Genomic DNA, 23,641 nt, shown 5'->3' on the forward strand with positions numbered 1-23,641 from the left:
CTTGATGATACTTGAACTCTCAGATTCCACATTTAAGTGGTTAGGGAGGAAGTCAAAGAATCTTTAAGTTCATTTTTCCATTCACTGAAAATACTTTTGGCCCAATCTTTACATAAAACATAGATTTGGAATTATGCCCCTATGAAATTGGATCAGATGATCTGGAAGGTCCCTTCCAATATTAAAATTCTATGCTTCCATGAATCTCTTTGTCATTTGTTGGCAAATTAATCTGTAAAGAATTGCTTGAAATCATTTGAGCTAACAGAGAAGAGGTTGTTGTCTACACATCCAATGACTGAATCTTTCCATTTAGTGGCTTTATGAATGAGAATGAATAGATTTCTTTGCCAGTTTTGGTCAAAGAGTCTACCTATAACTATATCCTTAGGAAAACATCTTTTGGGGTAATGGAGTAATTCTTAAATGTTTAATTCATATACCTATTTCAGAATGAAACATTTTTGGGTGAATAGTTTTGTGGTTCTAATACATAAATTGTCAAACGTTTAAAAAATCACCAATAATTAATAATTTTGACTTGTTTTAAACTTTTTTTTCCTTCTTCTTGGGGATGTTTTAAAGCATTTGAAATTTAGTTTCTCTAACTTCTCTAACAAGAATATCCTACATTATACCTTTTCTGATCTCCCTCTCAACTACTAGGGTCCTCACTTCCAAAGGACCTTGTATTTAGTTCATTTTTTTTCTATTTATTTTATATCTGAACACTGTATCTTGTAACAATATCCCATGTACCTTGTAAATAACGAGACTTAAAATACAATGCTTTGCCCAAGGTCCATTAAACCTTTAGTGAATGAAAAATAAATTTAAAAAAATATATAAAGGGGAAAATTGACTTTCCTTGTCCTAGTTGGAAATACTCAGAAAAAGTTTTATATTTTCATAGTTAAAATAAAATAATTTAGAGAAATTACTTGAATTTTGAAATCAACAAAAATATAGGGGAAAAAATCTCGCAGTAGTTTCAATAGATGATAAAGCAGTTTTAGTACAAAGCTGCATTCAAAACTAATAGCAGATTATTATTTTGCAATAATATACCAACCTTTGTATGAAGAAAGGTTTTTTTTTTTTTTTTTGTGATTGTTTTTCTTTAAATCTAGATTGTGGATTTTAGAAGGAAATATGTTTAGTGGAAAAAATAACTACATTAGCATTGGAGGACTGAGGTTCACATTTTGGCTTTACTATTATATGACTTTATCTCTACTCCATAACTTCCTTTTAAAGTGTCAGACAAAATCCCACCATCTTCAATAAGTCTTTGTTGATCTCTCTTTGTACTCGTGCTTTCCCTCTGAGAGCACTTCCAATTTGTCCCCTGACTTTACACAACCCACCCTCTCTTAAATCCAACTCACTTACATGTTATGACATCACCTGCCTGATGTTATGTTCTTCTTTGAGAGCAAAAGGCAAAAAATCCTTCTAATTTTCCCTCTTTATAAAAATAGCTCTTATCATATTGTCTCTTCCATTAGACTGGGAATTCTTTGCAGTTAGAGATTTCCTTTTTTGCCCTTTTTTGGGGCTTATTTTGTATCCTTAGGACTAGCACAATTCCTGGCACATAATAGGTGTTTATTAAATGTTTGTTCAATTTGTTAATGATTGAATGACTAAGAACAACTCAGTTCATTGCTTAGCATTCAGTTTTTTCATTTATAACATTAGGAAGGTGGACCACATGATTTCTAAGGATTCTTCATGCTTTAAATCTTTTGGATCATATTGCAAAAGGAGATGTTAAGTCATAGGACATGGAATTCACCTGCATCAGGAGTTCAAGAAGTATAATTTATTTTGAGACTAGGCTGAAGGTTGTATCTTGGCAACAGGGTCATATATTGGGAAGACTTGGTTTGGAAATGAGGTTTGGAGTTGTAATGGTAGCCGTCACACATCTACACCAAGATGTATTTTCTTTATTTGCAATGTGAGAATACCATACTTGCACTCATCTATCTAAAAAGATCGTTATGGGAGGAAAAAAACCCTTTTAAAAATGCAAAGCATGTTATGAATATGAATGATTACCTAGAACCATTTCATCCCAAACTCCTGTAATGGCAAGGAAAGAATAGGTTATAGAAAGGCTTGTTGGTGCTTTCAATCTATGCCATCTTAAGCCTGGATGGCAAAAGACAGCAAATGTGAGTTCTTGCAAAGGTCTATCTAGCTTGTTTTCCAGGTGTCTTTTTTTTATTTAATCAGCCATGGTTTTCTTCAGGACGCTGTCTGGGCTCAGAGTCCTCCCAGCAGTCACTTCTTGTGAAAAACAAACAACTTAAGGACTCCCAGAGTTCTAAGCAAATTTGTGAGGTATTCCTTCCCCCATCTCCAAAAAAAACTTGTAATTCCTTCTCTCTCCCACAATAACATACTTTCCTTATCTCTTTGCAGTTGGCACTGCCTTGAACAGATTTCTACACTTTAGAAGCGTAAACTTGATGAGAAACTAGAGAACAGTCCTGGAATACAGATAACATTTTTTTTAAATCATATTTTCACAAAACCTAGTGTTAAAAAGTCTCCAAAAGATCATAAACAATAATATTCCTTGTAAAGGGTGGGGGTGGGGAGGAAAGGTACATTTTATTCTTATTTCTTATTCATTGAAATTTGAATTGTGTTAGAAAAGAGAACTAAAAAAGAGAGGCTAACAATAAATAAGGAAATATTAAAAAGTTGTTCTCAATAACTTTTCTGAAATAAAAAGAAAAGGGATTTGTGAATTTTAAAAATTAAATTGACTTTTTTCAATTTAATAAGCATTTATTTTCTCTCCTTCACCTTTTTTCTACTCTCCCCAAAAAACTTCAGAATTCTTTTAAGAAATATCATTAATCAAAATATATTCTGATTGATCTTGTTTTAAAATATGCATCTCATTTTGCTTTTTTAGTCACCTAAATCCTGTGGTCTCTGTCAGGAGAAGAGTAGCATTCTTCATTATTTGGAATGATTGATTATTGTATTGATCAGAGCTCCTAAGCCTTCCAAAATTGTTTATTTTTGCTGTGTTGTTACAGAAGATTGTTATATTGCTATAGTTCTATAATGGATTATATGAATTGTTCTCCAGATTTTGTTCACTTCATGCTACATTAATTCATACAAGTTTTTAAAAATTTCTCTCAGTTTAGTTAGCAGGTATTAAGTGCCTATTATGTGCCAGACACTGTTAGGTGCTGAAGTTACCAAAAATAGGCAAAAAATAGTGGAGATAACATGCAAAAAAAATAGTAAAAAATAGACAGAATGCATATCTATATATCTATATATATATGCGCAGATATCTATATGTGTATATATTATACTTATAAAAATAAAATTATAAGTGATATGATAGGGAAGGCATTAAGATTAAGAAAAATTGGAAAAATCTATAGGAACTTTTGCCCAGTCTTCCTTAATCTTAGTCTTTCCTTTGATGTACAAAATGGAAGTTTCCCTGAGACTTGAAGTAAGCAGGGGAAGCTGAGAGGCAGAGTTGAGGAGAGTGTTCTAAGAATGGAAGGCAGCCAATGAAAGTATTGTATTCAAGGAATAAAAAGGAGACCAGTGTTACTGAATCACAGAGTACACAGGAGTAAATAAGGCATAAAAAGAGTAGAAAGGTAAGAAGTGGCTAGGAAGGGCTTTAATGGATTTTATATTTGATTCTTGAAATGATGGAAAGCTATTGGAGTTTGTTAAATGGATGGGTTGAGAAGGGTGACATAGTCAGGCTTATTCTTTAAAAACAAGTTGATTGTTAAATATTTTTCCTTATATGTAAATATGATTAAACCCATAGTTCAATAAACATTTATTAAGCACTGAGTATGTGCTAGGCACTGTATTAGAGATGTGAAAGTCTCTGCCTTTCTAAGGAGTATAAGACATTACTCAAATAGGTAGGGTAAAAAGTAACATATGATGAGATCAAAGGAGAAATCTAGACAAAATATTTTAGGACAGAATTCTTAACTTGGAGTCTGGGGACTTGTTTTATTAAATATATAGATAAATGAAAAAAGAAGTACAAAATTTTGATGTTATGATCACCCTGTAGGAGATATCAAGTTATGTTGGGAAGGGCTGTTAAAACTCAACAAAAGGGGCAGCTAGATGGCACAGTGAATAGAGCACTAGCCCTGAATTCAGGAGGACCTGAGTTCAAATTTAGTCTCAGACACTTAATACTTTCTAGCTGTATGACCCTGGGAAAGTCACTTAGTCCCAAATGCCTCAGGAAAAACAACAACAGCAGCAGCAACAACAACAAACAACAATGAAATAAAAGAATTTATTTTATCTTAGAGGCAGTTTGGGAGTCATTGGAGTTGAGGAGGAAAAATGAGTCAGATGTGGTCTAAAGGAGATTCACTATGGCAGCTTTGTAAAGGATAGACTGAAGGGTAGAAAGACTTGAAACATGGTGCCCATTTTAGGACACTTGTGTAATAATTTAGGGAGGAAATTATAATACCCTAAAGTAAAGGGGCAACTGTGTGAATAGAAAGAAGGTGTCAGATGTGAGAGCTGTGGAAAGAAAAAAGACGAGTCATCAACTAATTATATATGGGATAAAAGAGAGAGGAGTAAGGATGATTAAGTTTATAAATCTATGAGAATGGAAGTTTTTATTGCTGCCTTAAACAGAAATAAGGAAGTTTCGAAGGGAAGTATGTTTGGGATGACAGGGAAGATAATTCTGTTTTGGGCATGATGAATTTGATGTCTCTGGGACTCCAGTTTGAAATGTCAATTAGATTTTTGATAGTGTGAGATGAACTAGAGTATATAATAATAAGTTTTTCTATAAATATATTTGTTTATGAATATGAAGACTTTTTCCTTGCATGTGTTAAACTTATACAATATTCCTTGATAGATTTAACCAAAGAGATAACATAGTCCAACAATCCTCCGATTACTAAAACCCAAGTAAAGCATAAAATTGGGACCCTTCCATGGAAGACACAAAAACCAAATTGACGGGAGAATTCCTATTAATGGTGAGTTATTCTACATGCTCCATTTTGCAGATGACGTGTTGCTTACATCACAATTTAAGAGGCTCTCCTTTGATTATTAAAATCAAGCAAGGAACAACATGGAGATTTATTCTCACTGTCATGGAGCACGTTTTCTTCAGGGACCAATGATAGAGGGATTGCCTATAGAATATGAAAATGTCTGCATATTCCTCTTTGCGGATGACATCTTGTTAATAGCATCAAACCCCCAAGATGATGGGTTTCTTCATTGAAATCCAATTAGGTATTGCTGGACCTAGAGTCAGGAAAGCCTGAGTTACAATTTGGTTTCAATTGATTGGTTCTTGTCCTTTGTTCTCAAAAAGAACCAAAATAACATTACTATGTTACAGACAAGTTACAGTGTGTCCACTGTGGGTAATCACACTAATACAAGCTCGGAATGTTCTGCCACAGTTCGGACATAAATATTCCCTACGCACATTTGGAGCAGTTTCTCTATTTTGTGTATCTCATGTTTCTTCTGGGCTAATTTGCTCATAGAGCATGGCACCTTCTCTGATGAGGGCATACCATGCTTGGCAGTCCTATGCCAGTGTCTCCCATGTCGTACAATCAATTCTAATGTTCTTAAAAGTGACCTTGAGAGTATCCTTCTATTACTTTTTTCTGACCAGCTTATGAATACTTGCCATGTGTGAGTTCTCCATAAAATAATATTTTTAGCAAGTGCATTTGGCATTAGGACAATTGGACAGCCTAATGAAGTTGGGCTCTCTGTAGTAAAGTTAAATATTTGGCAGTTTAGTTCAAGAAAGGACCTCAGTGTCTGGGATCTCATCCTGCCAGCAGATCTTCAGAATCTTTCTAAGAAAATTCAAATGGAAGCGATTCAGTTTTTCTGGCATGGCGCTGGTAGACTGTCCAGGTTTCCTAGGAATACAACAATGAGGTTAGCACAGCGGCTCTGTAGACCTTCAGTTTGGTGGTCCGTCTAATCCCTCTCCTCTCCCACACTTTCTTTTGGAGCCTCCCAAACCCTGAGCTAGTTCTGGCAGTGTGTGTCAATCTCATCATCAATGTGGACATCCCTGAGAAATATACTACCAAAGTAAGAGAACTTATCCACAGCATTTAAAACTTCTCCTTTTGCTGTATTCAATGATCCTACATATGGAAGGTGTGGTGCTGGCTGATGGAGGACCTATGTTTTCTTGGTGTTAATTGCTAGACCAAAATTAGCACAAGCAGCAGAGAATTGATCCATACTTTGTTGCATCTAGCTGTGTGACTTTGAGCAAATGCCTCAGTGTTTTCAATTGCAAAATAGGAATAATAATAATAATAACAATAATAAGACCAACCTCAGAGAATTGTTATAAGGATCAAATGAGATAATATTGTAAAGCGCTTAGCACAATGCCTGACACAAAATAGGTGCCATATAAATGCTTATTCCCTTCCCTTTTTATTTATAATTATTCAATAGTGATCAGCCTAAATCAATATAGAAAAATCAAGTGCATGAAAAATGACAGTTTTCTGGAGCAGGACTTCTTAACTTTTTCATTTACGACCCTTTTATACCCAAGAACTTTTTATTTGACCTCAGGTACATAGGTATATAAAATAAGTATATAAATCAAACATTTACTGATAATAAATTTAATATTGTAACCCTCACATTCAGTTACAAAACCCCATATGTGGTTATGAACTACATTTTAAAAAGTTAGAGTCTAGACATGACACTCACTTAGATAAATGGCCAGTTCATTCAATTAGTTGATCAATATTTTATATTTATATCTGTATAATTATAGATATTTATATAGATATATGTTGTATAGCTCATTTATCTATAAACTTATAATATGTGTAGATTTCATACCCATAGCTCTCTATATAGATATAGATATAGATATAGATAGAAGTATGGAACAAACCTACATATATTTTTCATATACAAAGATTATTTGTTCTTAGGGGAAAACAATTCATCATCTACAACATTAAGCAAAGTTAAAAAACATTCAATTTATGTCAAAAAAATCTTGAGACAAATTGATTAGTTCACAAAGATGGTTTTATATTTAAAGTTATTTTGGGGGGTAGGGTACCTGTATGTTTACTAAAATACTTGTACAATAGCCTATACTTGTACAATAGCCATCTGCTTAATATGATCTCTATGCAGAATAGTCTCTGCTTAACTAATCCAGTATAACTTTTTTTTTTTTTCTGAGGCAATTGGGGTTAAGTGACTTGCCCAGGGTCACACAGCCAGGAAATGTTAAGTGTCTGAGGCCAGATTTGAACTCGGGTCCTCCTGACTTAAGGGTTGATGCTCTATCCATTACACCAACTAGCTGCCCCAGCCTCCAGTGTAACTTTCATCGTTATTACATGTGGTTGCTTAGGGAGGGATATTACATCCTTTAGAAAATTTTATAAACTTCTTTGGGTCAGAGTATTTAGTGTTATAGGGATAGATAGGTAATATGACATACATATGTTATAAAGTATACATGCTTTACTCTTTGTGTCTCTGTCTTTGTCTCTCTATCTCTCTGTCCTCTGTCTCTGTTTCTGTCTCTATCTCTGTTTCTTGTCTGTCTCTTCTGTCACTGTCTGTCCTTCTGTCTCTCTCTTTCCCTGCCTTTCTCTCTGTTTCTCCCTCTTTCTCTGTCTCTCTCTCTCAAAGCAAAATGAGATGTAAGAACAAAGGAAAAATCACAGAGTGCTCTTGGGAAAATCTGAAAGAGAGCCACTAAGACCGAAGAATGAAACTGCTCTCTCCAATGTTATGAAAGAGCTCTTAATTGCCACACCCACTGATCTTTTCTCCGATTTCATGCAGTTTCTAAAAATTTGGCACCCTTAGTCTTTGGATTCTATGCTCCTGTTCTCTCCTGGCATTTCCTCTTAAATTTCCAGCATATCCACAGTAATCTCCTTCCTGATTTTCCCTAAGTGTAGGAATGGAAAGGTCCATCTCCTTTATCCAGGCAGTATTATATTTTCTAACTTCTCTCCCTTAGTCATTACACTGACTTCATTAGTTTCATTTATCCCCTCCATGGTATCCTCATCTAGGGAAATACTTAGTACCTTAATATCTGACTTGTATTTCTCACAAAAAATCTTTTGGTTCATGCTTTTGGGACTAATAGTATTTGGCTTCTTTTGTGGTCCCCAAAGGAACTCAGAAACTGACAGTTTAGAAGTCATCTACACAGAGATGATAGTTGAATTTAAGGGCACTGATAACATCACTAAGAGAAAGAGAGGAAGATCCAGAGCAGTGCTTTGAGGTACATCAACAATTATGGAGTTGATATTGGATGATGAACCAACAAAAAGAAACTGAGAAAGAAAGACCAGATAAATAGGAGCAGCAGAGTAGAACAATGCCAAGAAAACCCAGAGAAGAGGGAATATCTATGTAAAGGGAATGGCCAGCTGTTTCAAATGCTTCAAAGATGTCAAGAGAAAAGTCCAGCGGATTTGGCAACTAAGAGATCACTAGAATCTTGGAGAGAGTGATTTTAATTGAATGATTCATTGGAAGCCAGATTGAAAAAGGGCTGATAAGTGAGTGAGAAGAGAGAAAATTAAGATGTGTTATTATAGACAGCTTCTTCTAGGAGTTTGAGTATGAAAAGAAGATTTAGGATGATAGCTCTTGAAAAGATGAAGTACATGCCTATAGAAGGGATAAATCCCTCGAGGTATAAAATTGATAGAAATTTATAGTGTAAGGGATTATATGATGTATTGGTAAAACATTTTTTTCCAATAAAATAATCATTACTAAATATTTTGATAGTTCACTCATAATTAAAATATATCACATTTATTACTTTACAATATAAATTAAGTATCAGTCTATGTGGGAGTCTTTTTTGATTTTTTTTGAAGATGGATTTATTCATAATAATAATATGAATCAATCTTTGAAAATTGAGTATTTATTTAGAGCATTTTTTCATATGACTAAATTGTTTTATTATATTGTTTCAATCTATAAATTAAAATTTTTTTAAAAGAAAGAAAAAAGAGTAGTGGTTTATTGTACTTTCTCACTAAAAATAGCTAACATCTATTTATTTTTATTTTTGAAAATTCCAATGGCATTTTATTTTTCCAACTACATGCAAAGATGATTTTCTTTGGGAAGGGGAGCTTTATTTTATTAATTGTCTGATCTTTTTTTTAAATTTTTCAATCTTATTTTATTTTTCCAATACATGTAAAGATAGTTTTTAATACTCATTTTTGCAAGAATTTGTGTTCCAAATATTTCTCCCTCCCTTATCTTTCCCTTCCCCAAGATTGCAGGTTAAATATACACAATTTGTAAAAGTAATTTTCAACATTCATCTTCTTAGGACATTGAGTTCCAAAATTTCCCCCCTTTCTTCTTTACCTTCCTCTATCTCTAAGACAGTAAGCAATCTGATATAGATTATAAAAGTACAATAATTCAAAATATTTCCATATTACTCACGAAAGAAAAATCAGAACAAAAGGGGAGAAAAACACAATAAAAGAAAAACAAACAAAAAAGTGAAAAGTTCTGTGCTTCCATTCAATCCCCATAGTTCTCTCTCTGGATATAATTGGCATTTTTTATTACAAATTTTTTTGGAATTGTTTTGGATCATTGTATTGCTGAGAAGAGCCAAGTCTATCATAGTTGATCATTATATAATCTTGCTGTTACTGAATGTGTCCGATGTTCTCCTGGTTCAGCTCACTTCACTCTGTGTCAGTTTGTGTAAGTTTTTCCAGGATTTTCTGAAATCATCCTGCTCATCATTTCTTACAGAACAGTAGTATTCTTTCACATACATATATCAAAACTTATTCAGCTACTCCCCAGTTGATGGGGATCACTCAATCTCGATTCCTTGCCACCAAAAAACAAACAAAAAACCAAAAACCTGCTACATACATTTTTGAACAAATGGCTCCTTTCCCTTTTTTTATGATCTTTTTGGGATAGAAAAGTGGCACTGTTGGATTAAAGTATATACAGCTTTATAGCCCTGTAGGTATAGTAACAAATTCTCCAGAATGGCTGGATCAGTTCACAACTCCACCAGCTTGGTATTAGTGTTTCAATTTTCCCACACTTCCTTCAACATTTTGCATTATCTTTTCCTGTCTTCTTAGCCAATGTAAGAGGTGTGAGGTGATATTTCAGAATAATTTTAATTTTTGTTTCTCTAATCAATAATGATTTAGAGCATTTTCATGTGATTATAGATGACCTTAATTCCGTCATCTGAAAAGTGTTCATATCCTGTGACTACTTATCAATTGTTATGCCTTATATTCTTATAAATTTGATGCAGTTCTCTATATATTTTAAAAATGAGGTCTTCATCAGAAACAGTGGCTGTAAAAAAAATATTCTCCAGCTTTCTAATTCCCTTATAATCTTAGTTGCCTTGATTCTGTTTGTGCAAAACCTTTTTAATTTAATGTAATCAAAGTTGTCCATTTTGCATTTCACAGTGTTCTCTATTTCTTGTTTGGTCATAAATTCCTGTCTTCTCCAATAAACTTAAACTATCCCTTACTCTCCTGATTTGCTTATAGTATCACTCTTTATGCCTTAAGTCATGGATCCATTTTGATCATATCTTAATATAGAGTGTGAGATGTTGGTCTATGCCAAATTTCTGCCATACTATTTTACAGTGTTCCTAGTGATTTTTGTCGAATAGTGAGTTCTTATCCCGGAAGCTGGAATCTTTGGATTTATCAAACAGTAGATTACTATAGTCATTGATTTGTGTGTTGTGTACCTAACCTATTCCACTGATCCTTCACTCTATTTCTTAGCCAGTATCAAATGGTTTTTCTGACTGCTACTTTATAATAAAGCTTTTGGTTTGGTATGGCTAGGTTATTTTCCTTTGCATTTTTCCATTAATTCCCTTAATATTCCTGACCTTTTGTTTTTCCAGATGAATTTTGTTATTTTTTTCTAGAATAGCTAACATTTTTATTCTTTGAGGGCAGTAACTGCTTTTTGTACCTTTCTAAATCCTAATGCCTTGCCTTTCATTTAGAAAAAACTGAAGAAGTATCTACGGAACTGCATTAGACTTAACTGAACTAATTTTGTCTTAGAAATGATAATTTATTTTTCTTATTCTTTCTCATTTTGTTGCTCCATATTTTTTCCTGCTGCTCAATCACAGTCCCATGCATGTCTTTTGTGTCCTATGTGTATGATAACTATTTTGAAACATTTTTCTAATAACAATTCCTCAATACAACTTGCATAAAATGATGCATTGTTATGAAGCAAGGGAACAATTTGTGCTATGAGAACAATAATGGAAAGGAAAACAACCTTGAAAGACTTTGGAACTCTGATCAATACTGTAACCAGTCCTTACTTCAAAATGGTGATGCAACCATCCTACCTCAGGAGAGCTGGGAAGCTATACAATTGGGAGATGTGGCATGTATATTTGTCTGTGCTTCTGAAATAAAATATTTAAAAGCCTGCTTGCAATTTTGCTTTTAGAAGTTCCTTGTATAACCATCCTGCATGGTATATTTGTATTCATTTTATAGGACTTGGAACATAATTTTATCCCTTGGACCATAATTTTACTCATGGAATGTAACATCCTTGAGGTCAGGAACAATTGTTTTGGTTTGTTTTTTCTGTCTTTGTATGAATAGAGACAAGTATGATGCTTTGTACATAATACATGCTTAATAAATGTTAGTTGAATTGATTAAATTTTAAATAATTCTAACAATATATAGTCCTTCTGTTTTATTTTTATGATATAACATTATATGATATAGCACCTCCAAGAATTGGTGCTAAGTCTTTGGATAAGAATTCAATTCCAGTTACTTCTATCAGAATACCTCATCTTCCTTAAAATTTTATGATGCTGTTTTCTTTTTTTTTTCTTTTTTTAAAAAAGTGGTATTTTAGTTCTTCAAATCATGTAAAGATACTTTTCAACATTCATCTTTGTAATACTTTGTGTTCCAAATTTTTTTATTTTTCTCTTCTCCCTTCCCCCTTTCCCAAGACACCAGTGATTTGATATAGGTTAAACACATACAATTCTTGTAAAGATATTTCCATATTTGTAATGCTGAGCAGCAACAACAACAACAACAAAATTAGATCAAAAGGAGAAAAAATAAGCAAACAACAACAAAAAGGTGAAAATATTGTGCTTTGATCCACATTCAATCTCCATAATGCTCTCTCTGGATGCAGATGGTACTTTCCATCCCAAGTCTATTGATATTACTTTGAATCACCTCATTGTTGAGAAGAACCAAGTCCATTACAGTTGATCATCACAAAATCTTGTTACTGTATTCAATGTTCTCATGGTTTTGCTTCCTTCATTTAGCATTGTGTAGTGTAAAAAGTGGAGGCTGCCACTAAATTGGGAAAGGTTTGGGCATTGAGTTTTTTGCAGGATTGGTGGAGAGAAAAGAAAATCCAAAACATAGATCAGAGTCACTATTCTGGGTTAGTCCAGAGTACTAGATTAGGAGTTAGGAGACTCATTCTAATTAGCTGTATGATTTAGGCTATATCATATAATCTCCCTGCACATATTTCCTCATGTTTAAAATGAGAGAACTCCCTTAGATTATAGTCAATGATTTTTAAAGTCTCTTCCAGCTTTGAACCTCCAGGATTCTGTGACTTAGAGGAGCTCTAGGTTATGGTTTACCAATAAGTTATTTATAAGGAGGGCAGCCAGCTGCCAATTTAAAGATCCCTAATGGAAATGAATAGAATACTAGAAGATCATAGTCATATATATTTCATGAAGATATTTCAGTACATTGCATTCAACTAAAAATCATCTTGGGGAGAAAAGGCCTGGAAGACTAGAGAGAATCAGAATTGAAAGGTACTTTGGATATCTTTTAATCCAATTATCTCCTCTAAAGATGGGGAAACTGAGATACAGAGTAATAAAGTTGCATAGGTGGCACAATGGATAAAGTGCTGGGCGTGGAATCAGGAATACTCATCTTGAGTTTAAATTTACCATCAGATATTTACTAGCTCTGTGACCCTAAGGTAAGTCACTTAACTCTGTTTATCTCAGTTTCCTCATCTGTAAAATGAGGGGAATTTGGGCTGAGTCATTTCCTGCTGGATAACATACTATCCACTGCTAGCAGTGCTAAGTTCACTAACATTTTCACAGATAAAAATAATGACTGAGTGTGCTATTTAATCCAAAATAACCCAGCCCTTCAGAAAACGTCAGGGAGTTAAGCTTCCTCCTTCAATTAACTTCTGAAATTCAGAAATGATCTACTTTTACTGCATTTATCTGGACTAATTGGGGTGGAACATTTTCCAGGCACAAAAAACTTAAAATGTTAAGTCCCCTGGAGCAATGTGCCTACTCCACATGGATGAAGGGAAAGGTGTCCCAAAGGAAGCTTGTCGCTTCACTGCCTACACTTTGCTTTATAGATTCTTCACTGGGTATCACTTAATTAGATTGAAAATAGGAGTGATGATCTATCATTATTCTAACACTCTCTCAGAAATGATTAGGTGTCTTGGAGCCCCTTCTCTACTCATTTTAATCTATCTTCTCAGGCGTTGTGATAAGAACCACTTATTGGATTGACTAAGCTTGACCAAAATCAATATATACACCAGGCTTCTAAATTACTCAGAGATTTGACATGGGCAGGACAGAAAGTACACAAATCTCTTGTCTATTTGCTGCTCTTCGCTAAATCACCAATTTTATATATGTCATCATTGATGTAGAAGATTAGAAATAAATCACCAAAAAACTCTAATTTACTAAAGGACTCTGGGAATCAGACCGATGTAGGAGGAAGAGAGCTATCTTACAGGATCTGGGTCCCAGAGTTTAAATTCTGACTCTTTGACTTAATCCTTATATGATCAGAAGGAAAAAAGGGAAGAAAGGAGGGAGGAAGGAAAGGAAAAAAGAAAGAAGTAAAGCAAGGGAGATACAATTAAGGATGACTTCAACTACATCACACTGGTGGTACCCTTCTCCTGTGGAATTAATTCAAGGTTCAGGAGGAAACATTTGGAGATGGACAATGTAGGAATTTGTTTTGACTATGCATATTTGTTAAAAGGCTTTGATTTTTTTTTCTTCTTCTCCCTCCCCCAATTAGTAATGGAAAAGTAAGATGGAGAGAGAGAGAGTTCTTTTTAATTGGGGGAAAAAATACCGTGCTGAATAACTGCAGAACATGTGTAATGTTTTAGCATCATTTTTCTCTACCAGCACATTTTTCTGAAACTTTTAGTGCCAACAGGTTTGGAGCAGACGTGTTTAACTTTTGGCAGAACTTTTCAATCAGTTAGCTCTCTCTCTTTCTCTCTCATTCTCTCTCTCTCTCTGTCTCTCCACACGCACACAGATACACAGACACACAGACACACACACACAGACACACACACACACATACACACACACAGGAAGCGCCAGAAAAGTGAGACACTGCAATATATAGAATGGGAATGGATTATGCCAGGGTTGAAGATATGAGTCAAGAAATTGGGAGAAATAGATTGGAAAGTGTCTAGCACATAATAAGCAGTAGATCTGGAGTTGGAAGGACCCCCAGATATCATCTAACCCACTCCTCTTATTTTACAGATAAGGAAACTGAGGAATGAGGTTAAAATGACTTGCCCAAGCGTCAAAGGTGGGCTTTGAATCCATGTTCTCTAATTGCAGAGCAGGTGTTTTTTCTTCACTAGCAAGTCTATTAAATGCTGTTATTGATTTTTTTAAAAAAGAGGATGGAGAAAGAAAAAAGGGGAGCTGAGACAGGTTCTCAGTGGCTTTATGTCCATTTTTCTGAAACTACTGATTCCTTTTTATCATCAGAGCATTTCAGGTGCTTTTCTGCAAGACAGCTAAATCAAGCTTACTTGTAAAGATTTTAGAATGTGAAGATGATTGAAAAGTCAAAAAGGAAAAATAAAAAACCAAAATGCCATGATTCTTCTTTTTCATCTAAGCTGTAGACAGACATCTATAAAGGTGGGGTTGTTCCCAAATGCCTTATCCCAAGGAGATCTGCTTCTTGGATAACATATTTTTTTGCTAACATTTAATAGACAGTATTTAGGGCCCTCTCTCCAAGATCCCATTCATGTCATTGTGGGTGTCAATTGAAAAGGAATGAAAAGTTCTGAGTGATTCAGCATTACTCCCCTCATGACCTGGACTATTTATTTGTTTTTTTTGTTTTTGTTTTTGTTTGTTGAGTTTTTAGCAAACTTTACTGACAAGCATAATCATATTAATTATTTTTAATAATAGTTTTTTAGTTTCAAAATATGAGCAAAGGTAGTTTTCAACGTTCACCCTTGCAAGACCTTGTGTTCCAAATTTTTCTCCCTCCCTTTCCCCTCAGAAAGCAAGTATTCCAACATAGGTTAAACATATGCAGTTCTTCAATACATATTTCTACAATTATCATGCTGTGCAAGAAAAATCAGATCAAAAAGGATTAAAAAAAAGAGAAAAAAAAGCAAGCAAGTAACAACAACAAAAAAGGAGAAAATGCTATGTATGATCCACATGCAGTCCCCATAGTCTTCTTTCTGGATGCAGATGGCTCTCTCCATCTCAAGTCTATTGCAATTAATCCGAATCACCTCATTGTTTAAAAGTCACTGGACTATTTATTTGTTAAACATTTTCAGACAGGGAGAAAGAAGGCTGTATTTTCAGGATACTTTCCTAAAGTTTGCCTATTTGACATTGGAATGGGGTTCAGAGTCTTTCTGTCCCAACTCATTCATTTTACAGATGAAGAATTGAAAGTTCAGAGACTCTGTGTGTTGTTCAAAGTCACACGTGCTATTTTAAGTACTAGATGTGGTATTTGATCCCTCATCCTTTGTGAAAGATGTGAGATTTGAATCCCTTCATTCTTTTGTTTGAGATAGGATTTGAATCTTCATTCTTCAACTCACCGTGCTGTCTTGTCTCCCTTTTCAGCTCAAAGTATTCTCTACCCGGATGATAGAAAAAAAGGTTTCAACCAGCTCAGAATTAGCCAGATATATGCCAACAATAAGGGGCTAATTGCAGGGTTATCAGGAAGCATAGCAAGTAAAATGTTACATATGATCTATGTGAAAAAATTCATTTATTCCAAAAAGTACACAAACACATTTTCCATCCAAGAGAAAATTTCTTTTTAATATTCACCACCATACGAACCTCACAAAGCCCAACAGAATCTGTGTTTAGCTAGTGTGTTCCCTGCCCATAAAACTGCTTCTATCTGACATGTTGAAAATGTCCCTGGCTTTTGGCGACTTACATAATAATTAATTCTCAGTATAATGGTAAATGCTGGGCTTTTTTTTTTCTGTGACAAAAATTGCTTTGCCTCATAACCACATACTATTTCTTGTTTAGTTTTTGCTGCTAGTGTTTCACAATAAAGAAAAAAACAGGCATGAAATCTGTTTTCTCCAAATATGGTGAAGTCTAAGGTTGTAGATTAAAGCTCTCTAAGCAGATGGAAGGGCTAGGGATGATAATTATATAATGTTTGAAGGGGTAGAGGTCATGTTAATTTCTCTCTCTATTCAGCAGAAACTATTGGGATGTGACTTTTTAAAAAAAGGCATTCTCATCTTGCTGTTGGACGTCCTTTATAAAAAGCCTGTGGTCACCCCATAGAGATGACTTCACCTACAGGCACTTTTCACTTGAAGCTGACTGCTCCTTAGTCAGCTGTTAAAGGGCTATACTCTACAATCTTGATATTTAGAAAGTCTTTAATAAAGCTGCTTTTCTTTGAAGTACCTTGAAAAAACTCTTTTGTGTAAGCAGACTGTTAATAGAACATTTTCATTCTAATTACAGAAATAAGGCCTGAATATCCCTCTACCTCAATTAGCTTATACCATGAAAAGAATCATTTAGCAAATGGCTCCAGTTAAATTTTAAATTCCTAAATAGTGTATCATAATCTACTTCTTTGCTAAATAGTTTGTGAACAGATAGAAATTACATCCATTGTATGACTTGTGATCCTTCTTAATATATAACATCCATGCATAGCAAACATGGCTATTCTGCTAATCAAATGCCATTTAAATTCTAGGTTCTTAACTTTAGGTCCAGGGATTTTTAAAACAACAACACATTTTGAAAAATATCAATAATAGCCTTTTATTTTCAAAATAAAGCAGATCAAAAAGGAAAATAATTTTCAAAGATAATTTTCAACATTCACCCTTGCAAAACCTTGTGTTCCAAATTTTTCTCCCTTCCTTCTCCCCTACCTCCTCCCCCCTCTAAACAGCAAGTAATTCATTATAGGTTAAACATGTGCAATTCTTCTGAGCATATTTCCACATTTATCATTCTGCACAAGAAAATCATATCTGAAAGGAAAAAAAAGAAAAAAAAAAAAAGCAAGCAACAAAATAAGTGAAAATACTATGAACAACACAATAATATATATATATATATATATATATATATATATATATTTCTTGTAATACATTTCCATTATATTTATTTAATGCACTTTAGAATATTATTCTGAGAGGGGATTCATATCCTTCCCTAAACTGCCAAAGGGGCCTGTGATCCCAAAAGTTAAAAATCTCTGCCTACTTCTAGAATTTGCAGACTGTTTGAAGAGCCACGAGATCTTCTAAATAGTTTCCTGCATAGGAATGGGCGAGAAGATACAAATTTTACTAGATTTAGGTATTCAAAGATTAGTAAGTATAAATTCCTTGGTGTCTCTCAGGGGAGAGCACAGGGGAAGACATGAAAATTTGAAAAGAATAAAGAAAATGGTTTCTCCCTTGAAATCTGTAATATGGTGTCTTTGAAGTTTCAGCCATCGAGAAGATGGCAAAATAAAAGACAAAAAGGGCTTATCTTGTGGAACTAAAAGCAATGCTGTGATTAACTTTAATCATGCTGCTGTTATGAATTTCATATGTTACTGGAATTCTTTGATTTTGAAAAATTGAATAAAAATAAGTCAATGTAAATGTCTGAAAGACAGAAATATGCATAATATCAGAGAAAAGATGAACAAAGATATATTCTAATGAGGAGGAAATTTAAGAACTTTTTCTATTTATATAGTTGGAAACTTTTGGGGAATGTTTCTTTTATTCTCCCATTCCTTTTTTTTCTTTTATGCAAAATTCAGTGTATCCCTCTAATCATCCCATCCATATTATGGCAAATGGGTAATTCTGGTAATAAACCACATATGTTGTCATCGTTAAATGAAATTGAAGCACAGCTTTTTGTGAGCTGTAGTTTATGAAGCAGCAAATGCCCACAGCTGGGTTTCATTCATTGTCCTTGTTACCACACTCAACCTTGGATTCCCAATGCTGGCTAAAATGCAAAGGTGCTCAGACCACCCACTGGGTGAAGACCTCTCAGCTGTTAGCTATGCCATCACCTTAACCTTAGGTCTAGGAACAAGTGTGATAGATGATGTTATGAGCAGTTACAATGACACCAGATTCTTAAATATTTTTTTCAAAGGAAAACAGGGATGAAGGAAGGGAAAATACTGTGTAAAGTATTCTCTTTTATCTAGGGTGGTTGAGGAATGGGGTATTTTGGTTACTCAAGTCATCTGTTCAGCAGATAATTAGCCCAACATAGCATCAACTTTGGCAATGCTTCCATTTTAGAAAGGTTCCAAGTACAACTAGAGAATAGTCCGCAGGTTTTTGGCAAGGATTAGCCTTAATAGGTTCTAGGAAGCTAGAAGGGCCCCACAAGTTTGTTATTGTTGGGTTTTCCCCCCTAACCCCTTCATTTTAAAGCTAAACACTAAAGCTCAGACAACTTAAGTGCTTGCCCAAACTCATGTGTTATGAATGGTAGAGCCTGAATTCAGAGCTTTTGCTTGGTTGTTAAATTGACCATAATAACTCTCAGAGACTATTTCCTAGGTCATTGGGAAGGTATAGCACTTGAATAAAATCTTAGTCCCATGAAATATTGAAGAAAATTGTTACATATATCACATATTACTGATGAATAATTAAAATAATAATTATAATAAAATATAATCAATATCACATTTCTACTCAACATAAATTACTCCTTTGGTTGAATTGTCAATAGGTACATTTGGATTTTTTTCATTCCTCAAGTCATTATCATGGATGTCAATTTTCAGTATAACATAGATATGTAGATATTCCAATTAGAGATTCCTTGTTACGGAATATTATTGTTCTATAAGAAATGACCAGCAGCATGATTTAAGAGAGACCTGGAGAGACTTACATGAATTGATGGTAAGTGAAATGAGCAGAACCAGGAGATCATTATATATAGCAACAACAACTCTGATGGACATGGCTTTCTTAAACAATGAGATGATTCAAACCAGTTCCAGTTATTCGGTAAAGAAGAGAATCGACTACACCCAGAGAGAGAGAAATATGGGAACTGAATGTGGATCACAACATAGCATTTCCACTCTTTCTGTTATTGTTTGCTTGTGTTTTTGATTTCCTTCTCAGGTTTTTTTCTTTTTTTCTAGATCCAATTTTTCTTGTGCAGCAAGATAAGTATATAAATATGTACACATATATTGGATTTAACATATACTTTAACATGTATTGGAATACCTGCCATCTAGGTGAGGGTGTGGGGGGAAGGAGGAGAAAAGTTGGAACAGAAGTTTTTGCAAGGTCAATGTTGAAAAATTACCCATGCATATGTTTTGTAAATAAAAAGCTATAATAATAATTTTTTTTAAAAAAAGATTCCTGTAAAATGCTAAATGACTGAATTAATAAGCATTGATAACTGTCATTAAGAAAAGCTACTTATTGTGGAAGGGCTTGGAAATTTAAAATAGAATAAGAGTCAGAGAGAGCTTATGAGAACAAATAATGAGTATCCCCCAAAGATTTTTTTTTTTTTTAAGCTATTCTTCTCTTTTCCTTTTCTTTTATCTCACCTGGTAATCTCACCAATTCCCATGTCTTAGATGATAATCTCTACTCAGGTGACTCAGATCTAACACTGACTCATAATGTTTCCCTTCCCAATCCTCCAACTTTGCTGTTTCTGTCAGGGGACACCACCATATTCATAGTCATTAAAACTCTTGGTCTTAGTGTAATTCTTGATTCCACTTTTAATCTCATCCCCACATATCTGGTATTGTTAAATCTTGTCATTTCTACCTCCTCATTTTTCTTACATGCTCCCCTCTCTCTTACACTGCTACCACATAGTCTTCTGCTTAGTCTCCCTATTTCCAAGTCTTTTTTCAGCTGTCAAAGTGGTTTTTTTTTCCCCTAAAGGACTGATCTCAATATCCAAATGGTCCAATGGTTTCCTCTTACCTCCAGGATCAAATAGAAAATCCTTTATCAGTCAAAGCATTTTTCAAGGGTCTCCTTCTACCTTTCTAGCCATGTACTTTAGTGATCTCATACTACAATCAAGCAATATTGCCCTTCTTGCTGTTGGGCACCCAGCACGAGCCATTGTCTTTTCACTGATTTTCCCTCATCTGAGAAATTCTCTTCTTCACTTCCACCTCTTATCTTCCTTTTAATACTCTGATCAGATCCCATCTTCTGAAAGAGGCATTTTCCAATTTCCCTCCCACTCTCCACCCCCTATACTGGTGCCTTTCCTCTGATATTATTTCCCAATTGCTTTGAATTTATCCTGTATGTACATAAATGTTTGCATATTGTCTCCCAAATAGAATATGAGGTCCTTAAGTGTGGGTTTTTAACCTTTTTTTTTTTTTATCCTCAGTCCTTAGCACAGGGCCTGATATAGTATTCATTTAATCAATAAAATCCAATTCACTGACAGACAGCTATAGATCTTCAAGAAGTACAAATCCAACCATGGCTTGATAGGAATCAAATATCATTGATAAGCACTGATCATTATTGACAAATACTCTTCTTGGACTCGGCAGAAAGACCAAAAAGAGTCATGGGAATAGGAACAGATTTAACCAATCTCTAGTTTCTAAATGATCCTTCTGAAAGCACTTAAGGACAGAGAGCATGAAAGTTTCATTTGCAAAGGGTTGATCTAGACTTGCGAAATGGCATCTCTGTAGAATAAATATCTCCTAAACAGATTTATTCTCAGCTATCCCTCCCGCACTTAATCCTATCATATTTTATTTGAGGTATAGGATCATTTGTCTTATTCATGGGCACTCAAAACATATTTGAAATGATGACTCCATTGTGGAAGTGTATAATATTTCTTTCAAGTTTTAAAACTTAGTTGAGTATATTAATCCATGTGATTGAGTTAATTAATTGTTGATTATTCCATTTTCTTTCTTTTGCATTGGAGAATGGTAGAGACAGAAAACAAGATCAGATGGCTGCAATTACAATAAATTGGGTTAGAGAGTATCAAAGCCTTTATTATGGTGTCAACTGTGTGAATATATAGAATGATACAACAGCCAGTGTAAAGTAGAAATGGTAGGTCTTAGCAATTAATTGACTATGGTTGGTGAGGGAAAGAGAAGAATCAAAGATAATTGAGATTTTGAGCTTGAAATAGAGAAGTTGGTGATAACACTAATAACAATGAGATACTGGGGATATTTGGTAGAGTAAGATAAGTTCAGTATTAGCTTGCAGAGTCTAACTTGCAGAGTTGCGATATCTAACAAGCAATTGAAGATAAGGGACTAAAATTCAATTGAAGTTTGAAAGTGGGAATATAGATTTAGGAGTGTTTTTCCCTGAGTTTAAAGTAGTGGGAGCTTTCCAAAAGTGTTAGTGGGAAGGGGATGTGAGAAGACAGACAGACAGACACAGAAACAAAGAAGAAAACTAAGGGCAATTCAGGAATTGTAGGAAGAATAAACACCCAAGTAGAAAGAATCTCAGGAAGGAGAAAGTCTGTAAGGAGAGAGTATCCAGAATAAGGTATTAAATGAAAACTGAGAAAGGCCCTTGAATATAGTAATTGAGGAGTTGGACTTGAAAAGAATGGCTTCAGTCATGTTTTGTAGTCCTATACAAATGTCACCCTGCTGTGAAGCAAGAAGATTATTTTTGTTGGCAAAGGAAACTTCTGGGCTTTTTTCATCCTTCTCCTTATAGCAGGGCAGCTATTTCAAACTGGTTAAACTCTAGGAAATAGCTGTAGAATTGAAGTGTTCATTTGTATCAATTTCCTTTTTTTTTCTTTTTTAAAGAGTTGATAGCTTTTAAAAAACAGATTATATTGGAGGTGCAGCAATTTTTCACATTACCTTCTCATCTTTAACTTTTTTGATTTCATGTTTACTTTGGCCTTTGGCCCTACCAGCTGATGATGTGATAGCATTCAGACAAATGACTCAGAGATGATTGCTACCTTTGGAATCAGTTGCTGTTAGGTTATGATGTGGTCAGCATCAGTTAAAAAATACCATGTTTGGCACTGATCATAGCCAGTGTCTCAGGCATTTTAATATCACTGAATATAATATTTGAAGTAAAAAGACCAAGGTTTAAATCTTAGCTTTAAATTTTAGATAATGTTAAAAGCTATATAGTTAGACTCAAATAGGAACAGGCACCAATAATACGTAATAAGGATCTCTGCAGACTCAATAATGACTTAGTTTTAAAATATATTATCCCAATAACAAATTGCTTACCATCTTAGGGAGAGGGAAGAAGGGAGAAAATTTTGAACTCAAATTTTTTTTTAAAAAAAAAAGAATGTTTAGAATGTGACTTTACATATAATTGGGAAAAAATAAAATGCTATTAAATATATATAACAATGTATACTCATATGTAACAAATATATACTTAAATTTATATATACATATATATGTATATAAACATGTTATATATTATATATTTTAAATTTTATAATATATATCTGTGTTCTTATTTGTACAATCTGTGTTTTATTTTTTGGGGATAGCTAGGTGAGGCAGTGGATAGAGTACCAGGTCTAGAACCAGAAAGATTTATATATTTTTTGAGTTCAAATCTCTTCTCAGACTTGCTAGCTGTCTAACCTTGGGAAAGTCACTAATCCTATTTATCTCAGTTTCCTCATCTGGAAAAAGAAATGACAAATGATTCCAGAGAGACAGAAGAAGCAAAGATATTAAGAGAATTGAAAAATATGGGAAACAAGGTGAATGGTGATGCCATAGACAAAAAGGGAGGTCAGAAGGAAGAGCAGATTTAGAGAAAGGTTTAGAAGGGTTAAGTTTGAGGGCTGATGGAATGATTAGATATCCTGTATGTATTTTGAAATATGGATATGGAATTCTTGAGAGAGGTCAAGATTAGATTTATAGTTTTGAATGTCTTCTGTATAGAGAAGTTGTTGAAATTAAAGAAAAGAGGTTATAAATAGATCCTTAGATTTAGAGATGAGTAGCTGATTAATGATCTTAGAGAGAATAGTTTCAGTAAAATGGTGTAGATGTATGGCCACTTGCAAGGAGTTAAGAAGAGAATGGGTATTAAGTAGAGGAATTTTGGATAAGTAAAATTACGGATAAGTCTTGAAGCTTTCTCCAATTCCTCTTAATTCCAGTGCCTTTTCTCTGTTAGTTATTTCCTGTTAATCCTATAG

General features: G+C 34.1%; 1 protein-coding gene across 2 annotated transcripts in view; it reads left to right on the top strand.

Annotated features, from left to right (window-relative positions):
* ARHGAP28 (Rho GTPase activating protein 28) overlaps nucleotides 1-23,641 on the top strand; it is a 186,698-nt gene that overhangs the window by 95,150 nt on the left and 67,907 nt on the right. The window lies entirely within an intron of this gene.

This window comes from Sarcophilus harrisii, chromosome 1, assembly GCF_902635505.1.
Source record: "Sarcophilus harrisii chromosome 1, mSarHar1.11, whole genome shotgun sequence".
Taxonomy (NCBI): Eukaryota; Metazoa; Chordata; class Mammalia; order Dasyuromorphia; family Dasyuridae; genus Sarcophilus; species Sarcophilus harrisii.